Source organism: Triturus cristatus, chromosome 5_2, assembly GCF_964204655.1.
Source record: "Triturus cristatus chromosome 5_2, aTriCri1.1, whole genome shotgun sequence".
Lineage (NCBI taxonomy): Eukaryota > Metazoa > Chordata > Amphibia > Caudata > Salamandridae > Triturus > Triturus cristatus.
The window spans coordinates 553,313,334-553,326,816 of NC_140588.1; the positions used below are offsets into that span (position 1 = coordinate 553,313,334).

A 13,483-nucleotide genomic window follows, 5' to 3' on the forward strand; every position below is an offset into this window, starting at 1 on the left:
TTCACAAAGTAGTTAGCCATTATAAAATCATATCCTGATTTTCTCAAACGCATTTCAGACGGGTGATTCACAGCATCACTTTTTTAAGCTTTCCCGCTATTGATAAGGCGAAAATAGCACATTTTGAATGAGAAGTTTTCTTCAATCAAACATAGAGGAACCCAAATGATGATCTCATTCAGCTAGTAAAAATGTTGTTTTATATTAGTATGGAAATCGTGAAAAGAAAATGTTTTTCATGCTGATTTACAACAGTTGATCTCCAATCGTAAAATATAAGCTTTTGGTCGGAGGCATGACAGGTACTGATCAAATTCTCATTTTTGAACTTCATTCAGAAATCATATGATATGCTTTGTATACATCAACTGTATTGTTGGATCAATAATGAGTAAAAAGTGACTATCTCAATTTCAGGACATATAAAAGAGAAAGAAGTAGAAACTCATGTTTCAAATGCTGAGAGGCAACAACTGTTCATGATTTTCACCTCCACTAATTATATTTATTTTTATAATCTATATGTTTATATGTTCCTATAAATATACAGAGACATATAGCTATATATACAGAGATACATATGTACAGGTTGATTTTTACATGTTTATAAGTAAATGTGATGTTGTTCCAAATAAAACTTTTAAGAACTGAATGGAAAAGAAAATTGTAATGTTCAGATAAGTCCCACTGAAATTTGTACTCAGATCCCTGTTTTCAGAGTCCAGAGTGCTAACCACGACACCATCCACCCTCCCGTACCAGGGTGAGCTTTCCATTTTGACAGAAGAGATTTGCCTCAGGGGGCAACTTATCTTTCATTGAAAAATATTATCTCACATAAAAACCACTGTTCAACAGAGTTATAACGTTATTTGAGTCTTTTGGGCAACATCCTTCCCCAACATAGTTCAATATGCAAAAGTTTACCAGAATAGGAAAGCAATCCAATTCAGTTTCTCTTTGACAGTAGAATATTAAAAACTTTGACATTTCCACATTGCTGCAGCAGTTTGCACTCCTTTCACATGGGAGGTTCCATGGTGTAATGGTTAGCACTTTGGACTTTGAATCCAATGATCCGAGTTCAAATCGCGGTGGGACCATTTTATGACTCTTGACCAAATCATTTTCTTTCAAGTGTATTCATTAATATCACATATCTAATACCGGTAGGGTGAACAATTAATTTATTGATTATACTCTAAAAGTTTACTAGATGTGAGCAAATAATAGAATTTTTACAATACCTGGAAACTAAATGGCTCAAAATAATGAGAGATTTTACAAACTCACTCTGGTTTCTCAAACTCATCACAGGGGCCTGATGCACGACATTACTTTTCAAAATCTTACTGTTATTGATAAGGGGAACAAGGAACTTTTTAATTGCAAAGCATTCATTAAAACAAAACTTGAGGAGTCAAACTTTGTATTACGGGGACCGAAGATGTGCATTTTGAATAATAATCTTGAAATTCAGACGTACAAAGATTTTACACACTGATTTTCAACAGTAAATCCACAACCAATAAAGTTGAATCTTTTGAAAGACATGTCAAAGGTGTGAATCTGAAATTCACTTTCAAAGAAATTCACAATGAAATGCACTGTGTAAGTCCAGCATGTTGTCAGATAAGAAATCAGCAAAAATGAACTATCTCATTACTGGCCATATAGATGAGAAAGGAAAATAAACTCATGTTTACAATGTGGATGTGAAAGAACAGTTTCTAGGTTCAGCTTCAATATTTATGTTTATGAATAATTGATATGTTCATATTGTCTAACAGCTATCTAGATGGATAAAGCTATGTATGCATCTATACATACTTATGCGTTCATACGCATCAGTATAAAACATTGATATTAGGTTTTTTCTAGACCAAATTCTAAAAAATGAGTTAAACAGTGAATCTCATAATTGTAGTAGGTCCCACCGAGATTTGAACTCGGATCGCTGGATTCAGAGTCCAGAGTGCTAACCATTACACCTTGGAACCCTCTCACACAAGAGTGCCTTTTCCATTGAGACAAAAGAGAGCGCATCAGTGATGTCCTTCTCTTATATTGATAAAAAGATATCTCATTTGAATGGTCATAGTGGATAGAGATTTAATGTGATTTGATTCTTTTCAGCTATATTCTCTATAAAAGTGTTAAATATTCAAATGTTTATCTGAATATAAAAGTTATATCACAATGTTCATCTTTGCCTGTAGCATAATAAAACAGTCTACATTTCCAGACTACTGAAGCAATGTCTCTGTCTCCTGCATGGGTGGCTCGATAGAGCAATGGTTGGCAATTTGGACTTTGCATCCAATGATCCGATTTGAAACCTTGGAGGGACTTTTTTTATTACTCTTGAGCTTTTCCATTTCTTCATCTTTGTTCATTGATAGCTCAAATCCAACACCAGTAGGTTGAAAGAGTCAATTATTGAATGCTTTCAAAATGTCCATCAGCTTGAACAAGTTACATCAATACAAACTTTACAATACTTTGACATCAAATTTCTTCACAAAGTAGTTAGCCATTATAAAATCATATCCTGATTTTCTCAAACGCATTTCAGACGGGTGATTCACAGCATCACATTTTTAAGCTTTCCCGCTATTGATAAGGCGAAAATAGCACATTTTGAATGAGAAGTTTTCTTCAATCAAACATAGAGGAACCCAAATGATGATCTCATTCAGCTAGTAAAAATGTTGTTTTATATTAGTATGGAAATCGTGAAAAGAAAATGTTTTTCTTGCTGATTTACAACAGTTGATCTCCAATCGTAAAATATAAGCTTTTGGTCGGAGGCATGACAGGTACTGATCAAATTCTCATTTTTGAACTTCATTCAGAAATCATATGATATGCTTTGTATACATCAACTGTATTGTTGGATCAATAATGAGTAAAAAGTGACTATCTCAATTTCAGGACATATAAAAGAGAAAGAAGTAGAAACTCATGTTTCAAATGCTGAGAGGCAACAACTGTTCATGATTTTCACCTCCACTAATTATATTTATTTTTATAATCTATATGTTTATATGTTCCTATAAATATACAGAGACATATAGCTATATATACAGAGATACATATGTACAGGTTGATTTTTACATGTTTATAAGTAAATGTGATGTTGTTCCAAATAAAACTTTTAAGAACTGAATGGAAAAGAAAATTGTAATGTTCAGATAAGTCCCACTGAAATTTGTACTCAGATCCCTGTTTTCAGAGTCCAGAGTGCTAACCACGACACCATCCACCCTCCCGTACCAGGGTGAGCTTTCCATTTTGACAGAAGAGATTTGCCTCAGGGGGCAACTTATCTTTCATTGAAAAATATTATCTCACATAAAAACCACTGTTCAACAGAGTTATAACGTTATTTGAGTCTTTTGGGCAACATCCTTCCCCAACATAGTTCAATATGCAAAAGTTTACCAGAATAGGAAAGCAATCCAATTCAGTTTCTCTTTGACAGTAGAATATTAAAAACTTTGACATTTCCACATTGCTGCAGCAGTTTGCACTCCTTTCACATGGGAGGTTCCATGGTGTAATGGTTAGCACTTTGGACTTTGAATCCAATGATCCGAGTTCAAATCGCGGTGGGACCATTTTATGACTCTTGACCAAATCATTTTCTTTCAAGTGTATTCATTAATATCACATATCTAATACCGGTAGGGTGAACAATTAATTTATTGATTATACTCTAAAAGTTTACTAGATGTGAGCAAATAATAGAATTTTTACAATACCTGGAAACTAAATGGCTCAAAATAATGAGAGATTTTACAAACTCACTCTGGTTTCTCAAACTCATCACAGGGGCCTGATGCACGACATTACTTTTCAAAATCTTACTGTTATTGATAAGGGGAACAAGGAACTTTTTAATTGCAAAGCATTCATTAAAACAAAACTTGAGGAGTCAAACTTTGTATTACGGGGACCGAAGATGTGCAGTTTGAATAATAATCTTGAAATTCAGACGTACAAAGATTTTACACACTGATTTTCAACAGTAAATCCACAACCAATAAAGTTGAATCTTTTGAAAGACATGTCAAAGGTGTGAATCTGAAATTCACTTTCAAAGAAATTCACAATGAAATGCACTGTGTAAGTCCAGCATGTTGTCAGCTAAGAAATCAGCAAAAATGAACTATCTCATTACTGGCCATATAGATGAGAAAGGAAAATAAACTCATGTTTACAATGTGGATGTGAAAGAACAGTTTCTAGGTTCAGCTTCAATATTTATGTTTATGAATAATTGATATGTTCATATTGTCTAACAGCTATCTAGATGGATAAAGCTATGTATGCATCTATACATACTTATGCGTTATTACGCATCAGTATAAAACATTGATATTAGGTTTTTTCTAGACCAAATTCTAAAAAATGAGTTAAACAGTGAATCTCATAATTGTAGTAGGTCCCACCGAGATTTGAACTCAGATCGCTGGATTCAGAGTCCAGAGTGCTAACCATTACACCATGGAACCCTCTCACACAAGAGTGCACTTTTCAGTGATGTCCTTCTCTTATATTGATAAAAAGATATCTCATTTGAATGGTCATAGTGGATAGAGATTTAATGTGATTTGATTCTTTTCAGCTATATTCTCTATAAAAGTGTTAAATATTCAAATGTTTATCTGAATATAAAAGTTATATCACAATGTTCATCTTTGCCTGTAGCATAATAAAACAGTCTACATTTCCAGACTACTGAAGCAATGTCTCTGTCTCCTGCATGGGTGGCTCGATAGAGCAATGGTTGGCAATTTGGACTTTGCATCCAATGATCCGATTTGAAACCTTGGAGGGACTTTTTTTATTACTCTTGAGCTTTTCCATTTCTTCATCTTTGTTCATTGATAGCTCAAATCCAACACCAGTAGGTTGAAAGAGTCAATTATTGAATGCTTTCAAAATGTCCATCAGCTTGAACAAGTTACATCAATACAAACTTTACAATACTTTGACATCAAATTTCTTCACAAAGTAGTTAGCCATTATAAAATCATATCCTGATTTTCTCAAACGCATTTCAGACGGGTGATTCACAGCATCACTTTTTTAAGCTTTCCCGCTATTGATAAGGCGAAAATAGCACATTTTGAATGAGAAGTTTTCTTCAATCAAACATAGAGGAACCCAAATGATGATCTCATTCAGCTAGAAAAAATGTTGTTTTATATTAGTATGGAAATCGTGAAAAGAAAATGTTTTTCATGCTGATTTACAACAGTTGATCTCCAATCGTAAAATATAAGCTTTTGGTCGGAGGCATGACAGGTACTGATCAAATTCTCATTTTTGAACTTTATTCACAAATCATATGATATGCTTTGTATACATCAACTGTATTGTTGGATCAATAATGAGTAAAAAGTGACTATCTCAATTTCAGGACATATAAAAGAGAAAGAAGTAGAAACTCATGTTTCAAATGCTGAGAGGCAACAACTGTTCATGATTTTCACCTCCACTAATTATATTTATTTTTATAATCTATATGTTTATATGTTCCTATAAATATACAGAGACATATAGCTATATATACAGAGATACATATGTACAGGTTGATTTTTACATGTTTATAAGTAAATGTGATGTTGTTCCAAATAAAACTTTTAAGAACTGAATGGAAAAGAAAATTGTAATGTTCAGATAAGTCCCACTGAAATTTGTACTCAGATCCCTGTTTTCAGAGTCCAGAGTGCTAACCACGACACCATCCATCCTCCCGTACCAGGGTGAGCTTTCCATTTTGACAGAAGAGATTTGCCTCAGGGGGCAACTTATCTTTCATTGAAAAATATTATCTCACATAAAAACCACTGTTCAATAGAGTTATAACGTTATTTGAGTCTTTTGGGCAACATCCTTCCCCAACATAGTTCAATATGCAAAAGTTTACCAGAATAGGAAAGCAATCCAATTCAGTTTCTCTTTGACAGTAGAATATTAAAAACTTTGACATTTCCACATTGCTGCAGCAGTTTGCACTCCTTTCACATGGGAGGTTCCATGGTGTAATGGTTAGCACTTTGGACTTTGAATCCAATGATCCGAGTTCAAATCGCGGTGGGACCATTTTATGACTCTTGACCAAATCATTTTCTTTCAAGTGTATTCATTAATATCACATATCTAATACCGGTAGGGTGAAAAATTAATTTATTGATTATACTCTAAAAGTTTACTAGATGTGAGCAAATAATAGAATTTTTACAATACCTGGAAACTAAATGGCTCAAACTAATGAGAGATTTTACAAACTCACTCTGGTTTCTCAAACTCATCACAGGGGCCTGATGCACGACATTACTTTTTAAAATCTTACTGTTATTGATAAGGGGAACAAGGAACTTTTTAATTGCAAAGCATTCATTAAAACAAAACTTGAGGAGTCAAACTTTGTATTACGGGGACCGAAGATGTGCAGTTTGAATAATAATCTTGGAATTCAGACGTACAAAGATTTTACACACTGATTTTCAACAGTAAATCCACAACCAATAAAGTTGAATCTTTTGAAAGACATGTTAAAGGTGTGAATCTGAAATTCACTTTCAAAGAAATTCACAATGAAATGCACTGTGTAAGTCCAGCATGTTGTCAGCTAAGAAATCAGCAAAAATGAACTATCTCATTACTGGCCATATAGATGAGAAAGGAAAATAAACTCATGTTTACAATGTGGATGTGAAAGAACAGTTTCTAGGTTCAGCTTCAATATTTATGTTTATGAATAATTGATATGTTTATATTGTCTAACAGCTATCTAGATGGATAAAGCTATGTATGCATCTATACATACTTATGCGTTCATACGCATCAGTATAAAACATTGATATTAGGTTTTTTCTAGACCAAATTCTAAAAAATGAGTTAAACAGTGAATCTCATAATTGTAGTAGGTCCCACCGAGATTTGAACTCAGATCGCTGGATTCAGAGTCCAGAGTGCTAACCATTACACCATGGAACCCTCTCACACAAGAGTGCCTTTTCCATTGAGACAAAAGAGAGCGCATCAGTGATGTCCTTCTCTTATATTGATAAAAAGATATCTCATTTGAATGGTCATAGTGGATAGAGATTTAATGTGATTTGATTATTTTCAGCTATATTCTCTATAAAAGTGTTAAATATTCAAATGTTTATCTGAATATAAAAGTTATATCACAATGTTCATCTTTGCCTGTAGCATAATAAAACAGTCTACATTTCCAGACTACTGAAGCAATGTCTCTGTCTCCTGCATGGGTGGCTCGATAGAGCAATGGTTGGCAATTTGGACTTTGCATCCAATGATCCGATTTGAAACCTTGGAGGGACTTTTTTTATTACTCTTGAGCTTTTCCATTTCTTCATCTTTGTTCATTGATAGCTCAAATCCAACACCAGTAGGTTGAAAGAGTCAATTATTGAATGCTTTCAAAATGTCCATCAGCTTGAACAAGTTACATCAATACAAACTTTACAATACTTTGACATCAAATTTCTTCACAAAGTAGTTAGCCATTATAAAATCATATCCTGATTTTCTCAAACGCATTTCAGACGGGTGATTCACAGCATCACTTTTTTAAGCTTTCCCGCTATTGATAAGGCGAAAATAGCACATTTTGAATGAGAAGTTTTCTTCAATCAAACATAGAGGAACCCAAATGATGATCTCATTCAGCTAGTAAAAATGTTGTTTTATATTAGTATGGAAATCGTGAAAAGAAAATGTTTTTCATGCTGATTTACAACAGTTGATCTCCAATCGTAAAATATAAGCTTTTGGTCGGAGGCATGACAGGTACTGATCAAATTCTCATTTTTGAACTTCATTCAGAAATCATATGATATGCTTTGTATACATCAACTGTATTGTTGGATCAATAATGAGTAAAAAGTGACTATCTCAATTTCAGGACATATAAAAGAGAAAGAAGTAGAAACTCATGTTTCAAATGCTGAGAGGCAACAACTGTTCATGATTTTCACCTCCACTAATTATATTTATTTTTATAATCTATATGTTTATATGTTCCTATAAATATACAGAGACATATAGCTATATATACAGAGATACATATGTACAGGTTGATTTTTACATGTTTATAAGTAAATGTGATGTTGTTCCAAATAAAACTTTTAAGAACTGAATGGAAAAGAAAATTGTAATGTTCAGATAAGTCCCACTGAAATTTGTACTCAGATCCCTGTTTTCAGAGTCCAGAGTGCTAACCACGACACCATCCACCCTCCCGTACCAGGGTGAGCTTTCCATTTTGACAGAAGAGATTTGCCTCAGGGGGCAACTTATCTTTCATTGAAAAATATTATCTCACATAAAAACCACTGTTCAACAGAGTTATAACGTTATTTGAGTCTTTTGGGCAACATCCTTCCCCAACATAGTTCAATATGCAAAAGTTTACCAGAATAGGAAAGCAATCCAATTCAGTTTCTCTTTGACAGTAGAATATTAAAAACTTTGACATTTCCACATTGCTGCAGCAGTTTGCACTCCTTTCACATGGGAGGTTCCATGGTGTAATGGTTAGCACTTTGGACTTTGAATCCAATGATCCGAGTTCAAATCGCGGTGGGACCATTTTATGACTCTTGACCAAATCATTTTCTTTCAAGTGTATTCATTAATATCACATATCTAATACCGGTAGGGTGAACAATTAATTTATTGATTATACTCTAAAAGTTTACTAGATGTGAGCAAATAATAGAATTTTTACAATACCTGGAAACTAAATGGCTCAAAATAATGAGAGATTTTACAAACTCACTCTGGTTTCTCAAACTCATCACAGGGGCCTGATGCACGACATTACTTTTCAAAATCTTACTGTTATTGATAAGGGGAACAAGGAACTTTTTAATTGCAAAGCATTCATTAAAACAAAACTTGAGGAGTCAAACTTTGTATTACGGGGACCGAAGATGTGCATTTTGAATAATAATCTTGAAATTCAGACGTACAAAGATTTTACACACTGATTTTCAACAGTAAATCCACAACCAATAAAGTTGAATCTTTTGAAAGACATGTCAAAGGTGTGAATCTGAAATTCACTTTCAAAGAAATTCACAATGAAATGCACTGTGTAAGTCCAGCATGTTGTCAGCTAAGAAATCAGCAAAAATGAACTATCTCATTACTGGCCATATAGATGAGAAAGGAAAATAAACTCATGTTTACAATGTGGATGTGAAAGAACAGTTTCTAGGTTCAGCTTCAATATTTATGTTTATGAATAATTGATATGTTCATATTGTCTAACAGCTATCTAGATGGATAAAGCTATGTATGCATCTATACATACTTATGCGTTCATACGCATCAGTATAAAACATTGATATTAGGTTTTTTCTAGACCAAATTCTAAAAAATGAGTTAAACAGTGAATCTCATAATTGTAGTAGGTCCCACCGAGATTTGAACTCGGATCGCTGGATTCAGAGTCCAGAGTGCTAACCATTACACCATGGAACCCTCTCACACAAGAGTGCCTTTTCCATTGAGACAAAAGAGAGCGCATCAGTGATGTCCTTCTCTTATATTGATAAAAAGATATCTCATTTGAATGGTCATAGTGGATAGAGATTTAATGTGATTTGATTCTTTTCAGCTATATTCTCTATAAAAGTGTTAAATATTCAAATGTTTATCTGAATATAAAAGTTATATCACAATGTTCATCTTTGCCTGTAGCATAATAAAACAGTCTACATTTCCAGACTACTGAAGCAATGTCTCTGTCTCCTGCATGGGTGGCTCGATAGAGCAATGGTTGGCAATTTGGACTTTGCATCCAATGATCCGATTTGAAACCTTGGAGGGACTTTTTTTATTACTCTTGAGCTTTTCCATTTCTTCATCTTTGTTCATTGATAGCTCAAATCCAACACCAGTAGGTTGAAAGAGTCAATTATTGAATGCTTTCAAAATGTCCATCAGCTTGAACAAGTTACATCAATACAAACTTTACAATACTTTGACATCAAATTTCTTCACAAAGTAGTTAGCCATTATAAAATCATATCCTGATTTTCTCAAACGCATTTCAGACGGGTGATTCACAGCATCACTTTTTTAAGCTTTCCCGCTATTGATAAGGCGAAAATAGCACATTTTGAATGAGAAGTTTTCTTCAATCAAACATAGAGGAACCCAAATGATGATCTCATTCAGCTAGTAAAAATGTTGTTTTATATTAGTATGGAAATCGTGAAAAGAAAATGTTTTTCATGCTGATTTACAACAGTTGATCTCCAATCGTAAAATATAAGCTTTTGGTCGGAGGCATGACAGGTACTGATCAAATTCTCATTTTTGAACTTCATTCAGAAATCATATGATATGCTTTGTATACATCAACTGTATTGTTGGATCAATAATGAGTAAAAAGTGACTATCTCAATTTCAGGACATATAAAAGAGAAAGAAGTAGAAACTCATGTTTCAAATGCTGAGAGGCAACAACTGTTCATGATTTTCACCTCCACTAATTATATTTATTTTTATAATCTATATGTTTATATGTTCCTATAAATATACAGAGACATATAGCTATATATACAGAGATACATATGTACAGGTTGATTTTTACATGTTTATAAGTAAATGTGATGTTGTTCCAAATAAAACTTTTAAGAACTGAATGGAAAAGAAAATTGTAATGTTCAGATAAGTCCCACTGAAATTTGTACTCAGATCCCTGTTTTCAGAGTCCAGAGTGCTAACCACGACACCATCCACCCTCCCGTACCAGGGTGAGCTTTCCATTTTGACAGAAGAGATTTGCCTCAGGGGGCAACTTATCTTTCATTGAAAAATATTATCTCACATAAAAACCACTGTTCAACAGAGTTATAACGTTATTTGAGTCTTTTGGGCAACATCCTTCCCCAACATAGTTCAATATGCAAAAGTTTACCAGAATAGGAAAGCAATCCAATTCAGTTTCTCTTTGACAGTAGAATATTAAAAACTTTGACATTTCCACATTGCTGCAGCAGTTTGCACTCCTTTCACATGGGAGGTTCCATGGTGTAATGGTTAGCACTTTGGACTTTGAATCCAATGATCCGAGTTCAAATCGCGGTGGGACCATTTTATGACTCTTGACCAAATCATTTTCTTTCAAGTGTATTCATTAATATCACATATCTAATACCGGTAGGGTGAACAATTAATTTATTGATTATACTCTAAAAGTTTACTAGATGTGAGCAAATAATAGAATTTTTACAATACCTGGAAACTAAATGGCTCAAAATAATGAGAGATTTTACAAACTCACTCTGGTTTCTCAAACTCATCACAGGGGCCTGATGCACGACATTACTTTTCAAAATCTTACTGTTATTGATAAGGGGAACAAGGAACTTTTTAATTGCAAAGCATTCATTAAAACAAAACTTGAGGAGTCAAACTTTGTATTACGGGGACCGAAGATGTGCATTTTGAATAATAATCTTGAAATTCAGACGTACAAAGATTTTACACACTGATTTTCAACAGTAAATCCACAACCAATAAAGTTGAATCTTTTGAAAGACATGTCAAAGGTGTGAATCTGAAATTCACTTTCAAAGAAATTCACAATGAAATGCACTGTGTAAGTCCAGCATGTTGTCAGATAAGAAATCAGCAAAAATGAACTATCTCATTACTGGCCATATAGATGAGAAAGGAAAATAAACTCATGTTTACAATGTGGATGTGAAAGAACAGTTTCTAGGTTCAGCTTCAATATTTATGTTTATGAATAATTGATATGTTCATATTGTCTAACAGCTATCTAGATGGATAAAGCTATGTATGCATCTATACATACTTATGCGTTCATACGCATCAGTATAAAACATTGATATTAGGTTTTTTCTAGACCAAATTCTAAAAAATGAGTTAAACAGTGAATCTCATAATTGTAGTAGGTCCCACCGAGATTTGAACTCGGATCGCTGGATTCAGAGTCCAGAGTGCTAACCATTACACCTTGGAACCCTCTCACACAAGAGTGCCTTTTCCATTGAGACAAAAGAGAGCGCATCAGTGATGTCCTTCTCTTATATTGATAAAAAGATATCTCATTTGAATGGTCATAGTGGATAGAGATTTAATGTGATTTGATTCTTTTCAGCTATATTCTCTATAAAAGTGTTAAATATTCAAATGTTTATCTGAATATAAAAGTTATATCACAATGTTCATCTTTGCCTGTAGCATAATAAAACAGTCTACATTTCCAGACTACTGAAGCAATGTCTCTGTCTCCTGCATGGGTGGCTCGATAGAGCAATGGTTGGCAATTTGGACTTTGCATCCAATGATCCGATTTGAAACCTTGGAGGGACTTTTTTTATTACTCTTGAGCTTTTCCATTTCTTCATCTTTGTTCATTGATAGCTCAAATCCAACACCAGTAGGTTGAAAGAGTCAATTATTGAATGCTTTCAAAATGTCCATCAGCTTGAACAAGTTACATCAATACAAACTTTACAATACTTTGACATCAAATTTCTTCACAAAGTAGTTAGCCATTATAAAATCATATCCTGATTTTCTCAAACGCATTTCAGACGGGTGATTCACAGCATCACTTTTTTAAGCTTTCCCGCTATTGATAAGGCGAAAATAGCACATTTTGAATGAGAAGTTTTCTTCAATCAAACATAGAGGAACCCAAATGATGATCTCATTCAGCTAGAAAAAATGTTGTTTTATATTAGTATGGAAATCGTGAAAAGAAAATGTTTTTCATGCTGATTTACAACAGTTGATCTCCAATCGTAAAATATAAGCTTTTGGTCGGAGGCATGACAGGTACTGATCAAATTCTCATTTTTGAACTTTATTCACAAATCATATGATATGCTTTGTATACATCAACTGTATTGTTGGATCAATAATGAGTAAAAAGTGACTATCTCAATTTCAGGACATATAAAAGAGAAAGAAGTAGAAACTCATGTTTCAAATGCTGAGAGGCAACAACTGTTCATGATTTTCACCTCCACTAATTATATTTATTTTTATAATCTATATGTTTATATGTTCCTATAAATATACAGAGACATATAGCTATATATACAGAGATACATATGTACAGGTTGATTTTTACATGTTTATAAGTAAATGTGATGTTGTTCCAAATAAAACTTTTAAGAACTGAATGGAAAAGAAAATTGTAATGTTCAGATAAGTCCCACTGAAATTTGTACTCAGATCCCTGTTTTCAGAGTCCAGAGTGCTAACCACGACACCATCCATCCTCCCGTACCAGGGTGAGCTTTCCATTTTGACAGAAGAGATTTGCCTCAGGGGGCAACTTATCTTTCATTGAAAAATATTATCTCACATAAAAACCACTGTTCAATAGAGTTATAACGTTATTTGAGTCTTTTGGGCAACATCCTTCCCCAACATAGTTCAATATGCAAAA

The 13,483-nt window shown here is 33.6% G+C and overlaps 3 non-coding genes across 3 annotated transcripts; all 3 read right to left on the minus strand.

The window, feature by feature from the left end:
- Window positions 1–4,445: 4,445 nt before the first annotated feature.
- On the minus strand, window positions 4,446–4,517 carry TRNAQ-CUG (transfer RNA glutamine (anticodon CUG)). The gene has a single exon. It is a non-coding gene; the product is annotated as a tRNA-Gln (tRNA).
- A 2,422-nt stretch (window positions 4,518–6,939) lies between these two features.
- TRNAQ-CUG (transfer RNA glutamine (anticodon CUG)) lies at window positions 6,940–7,011 on the minus strand. The gene has a single exon. It is a non-coding gene; the product is annotated as a tRNA-Gln (tRNA).
- Window positions 7,012–9,456: 2,445 nt separating this feature from the next.
- Window positions 9,457–9,528, minus strand: TRNAQ-CUG (transfer RNA glutamine (anticodon CUG)). The gene has a single exon. It is a non-coding gene; the product is annotated as a tRNA-Gln (tRNA).
- Between the last annotated feature and the right edge of the window lie 3,955 nt (window positions 9,529–13,483).